The sequence below is a fragment of the Psammomys obesus genome, unplaced genomic scaffold (assembly GCF_907164565.1).
Source record: "Psammomys obesus unplaced genomic scaffold, mPsaObe1.curated_primary_1811, whole genome shotgun sequence".
Lineage (NCBI taxonomy): Eukaryota > Metazoa > Chordata > Mammalia > Rodentia > Muridae > Psammomys > Psammomys obesus.
Genome location: NW_026594152.1, coordinates 967837 through 971503, shown reverse-complemented (window position 1 = coordinate 971503; position 3667 = coordinate 967837).

The following is a 3667-nucleotide window of genomic DNA, read 5'->3' as shown; positions in this document are numbered from 1 at the left end:
TTGACTGTCCAAGGTCATTGGAAGGCATTGTGTCGCTCAGAGCTTGCTGGAATGAAACATTCTGCAATTCTCAGGCGTTTGAAAGACAAAGAACAACCTTGTAAAGTTACTTAAAAAATCAGTCAGTCTGCCCAACAGGAAGGACTAAGACTTCGAAGGTTTGATAAATTTACAACTTCTTCCCGATTATTTCAGCGACCCAGGACGGGAGGGTGTTGGTTCGGCAGGGAATTAGCTTCGGGAGAGAATAACAGAACCCCACTCTCACCCCAGGTGCCTCAGTTGGACCCAAAAGCCAGGTAGTGGTGGCTAACACCACTAACAACAGATTTTAAAGAGAGGTGGTGTCTCTGGCTGGGCCAGCTGATGGCCCCAAAGAAGATTTAAAGAAAATCGATGGTTGTGGGCTCGGTCTAGTTCAGTTCAAACCAGCTCGGGAGATGGCCTCACTGGGGCGCATGCCCAGACCGCCGTCACCCTTTCCCCTGATGATTGCAATTTTAGGGGCCACTTAAACTCTTGTATGTATTCTTGATTCGAGTATATTTAACTTATAACAGACAGACTGCCTTGTGGGTAAAATGGGCTGACAAGAAGAGCTCGCCAGTTTCCCGGGAGTTTCCACCCTGGAGGAGGCACAGGGGAGAGAGGGTGACAGAGAGAAGAGAGCCATAAGCCCTGTGCCTGCCAGGATCAGCACCATTTCTGCTTGGCTCAGCTGGCTCCTGCTGTAAAGTGTGCACAGTGGTTTACCCTGCTGAGTTAAGGAAACCCCTGGCTGCTTTCTGTACTGCTGTGTCCTGTCTGAGATCTTCTCTTTTGGGAACACAAGGGCTGGGACTGCTTCTGGGGTCTAGAGGAGAGAACACTCAAGACCACCTTGTCTTTGTTAAGCTTTTCTCTTGCTATGACGAAAATCCTGACCAAAAGAAACTTGGGAAGTCTTTATTTGCCTTTAAGAATCCAGCCCATCATTGGTTGAAGCCAAGGCAGGAATTCAAGGCAGGGGCCTAGAGACAGGAACTGAAGCAGAGACCATGGGGAATATATTCTACTTACTCTGTCTCTCTGTCTCTTTCTGTGTCTCCTTCTGTCTCTGTCTCTTTCTCTATATCTCTCTGCATAATTAGCTTACTTCTACAGCTAAAAATGGTATTGCCCACAGTGGCTGGGGCTCTCTAATGTTAAATAATAGTCAACAACATGACACATAGACAGGCCTACAGGCCAGTTGGATGGAGACAATCCTTAGCTGAGGTTCTGTCTTCCCAAGTGTGTCAAGTTGAAAACCAAGATCACCCCCACACTCCTTGTAACCAGTCTTCCTAAGGCTGAGTGGGGCCAGCACTAAGATTCTGTGAAGCCAGCTCCAAGAAGAGAGCCAAGGCTGCCATCAGCAGTGGAATCAAGGACAGTCTGTAGTTTGTCCAGAAAGATATCCAGGCTGGGGTGTCTTTCTTAGACCCCTTACCTGGATCTCCATGTAACCTTGCTGAGGCAGCTGTGGTAAAGAAATTGTACAGAATTAAAGATTAGGGGTCATGGCCCTGGGGCTGACTCTAGAGGTGAGTGCTGTTAGTTGTGCCCACAATTTCTGCAAAACCTCAGACTTCTGTAGCCTTTCATATTCTGTGTATCTGGAGTGACCTGGGAACACAGTGGGTTGAACTGAGTGTTTACTCTGTGGGCTCCAATCTGCTCACTGCTGAGACTGATCCTAGAGAGAAAAAGATTTACTCTAGGATCATACAGGCAGGGGTAACAGCTGGGACAGTGAGCTGACTAATTTCTACCTTTCTTGTCTTCAGTGCCGAAAGGCTTCCTAAAACGGAGCATTTTAGGCAGTGGGAGGGCTTTTCTCTGATAGAGAACATCTTGATAAGCTCACTCTGCTGAAAGTGTGGGCAGTGTCCTCTCTTAGTTCCCATGGAGAAGAGCACCTGGAGAAAGGAGCTTGTCTGGCTGGAACGAAGGCTGTCAAGAGTGTGCCCTGCTCTTCCAGAGGACCCGAGTGCAGCGTCCAGCACCCATGTGGTGCTTGGCAACTGCCTGTAACTCCAGCTCCATATATATATATGCTAAAATTAAAAGTCTTTTGCGTATGTATGTTTGTGTGTTTGTTTGAGACAAGGTTCCTCTATGAAGTCTTGGCTGTCTTGGAACTTGCTGTGTAAATCTACCTCCCTCTGCCTCTCAAATTTGGGGATTAAACGCCTGTGCCATCATGCCCAGCAATAATTTCTTTATGAAAAGTGTGTGAGTAGTTTTTTTTCCCATTTTTGTAAATATTCTTCTTTTTAAAATTATTATCATTTATTACAATGTATTCAATTTGTATACTGGCTGTGGCCCTCTTTCTCATCTCCTCCCAATCTCACCTTCCCTCCCTTTTTTCCCCCTATGCTCCTCCCTTAGTCTACTAATAGGGGAGGTCTTTCTCCTCTTCTATTTGACCCTAGCCTAGCAGGTCTCATCAGTGGCTGGTTGCATTGTCTTTCTCTGTGACCTGGTCAGGCTGCAAACCCCAGAAGGAGATTATCAGAGAGCCTGTCACTAGTTCATGCCAGAGAAACCCTGCTTCCATACTAGGGACCTCACTTGGAGATTGGGTCAATGGGTTATATCTGAGTTGGAGTTTTAAGTCCTGTCAATGCATGGTCCTTGGTTGAGGTATCAGTCTCTGCAGGGCCCCCAGGGCTCAGTTTTTGTGGCTCTGTTGGTCTTCTTTTGGAGCTCCTGTCCCCTCCAGGTCTTTCTCTCTCCCCCTTCTTTCATAAGATTCCCTGCAGTCTGCCCAAAGTTTGGCTATGTGGCTTAGCCTCTGCTTTGATACCTTAATCAGTAGAATCTTTCAGAGACTGTCTGTGGTAGGCTCTTGTCCTGTTCCCTGTCTTCTCTCGCTTCTGATGTTTATTGCTTTGTCCTTCTGAATGAGGATCGAGCATCTTCCTTAGGGTCCTTCTTCTTGCTTAGCTTCTTTAGGTATACAGATTTTGGTATGTTTATCCTATATTCTGTGGCTAGTATCCAGTTATGAGTGAGTGTATACCGTGTGTGTCTTTCTGCTTCTGGGATACTTCACTCAAGATGCTCTTTTCTAGTTCCCACCATTTGCCTGCAAATTTCATGATTTCCTTGTTTTTAATAGCTGAGTAGTATTTCATTGTGTAAATGTACCACAATTTCTGTATCCATTTCTCAGTTGAGGGACATCTAGGTTGCTTCCAGCTTCTGGCTATCACAAATAGAGATGCTATGAACATGGTGAAACAAATGTCCTTGTATACTTGAGAATATTTTAGATATATGCCTAGGAGGGGTATAACTGGATCTTGAGGTAGCACTATTCCTAATTGTCTGAGAAAGTGTCAGATAGATTTCCAAAGTGGTTGTATAAGTTTACATTCCCATTCTCTAAGATCCATCTCCCACCTCCCTACCTTCCCCCCAACTTCATGTTTGTTTTTGTTAAATAAATATTTTATTATAGTGTGTGTGTGTGGGGGGGGGTTGTGGGTGTTTTGTCTGCGTGTGTGTCTGTGTACCACCTGGACCATAGAAGCCAAAAGATGGTGTTGGATTCTCTGAAACTGGAATTGCTGACAGTTGTGAGCTGTCAAGTGGGTTATGGGAACCTAAGTGGGGCCCTGTAGAAGAGCAGCCTGTC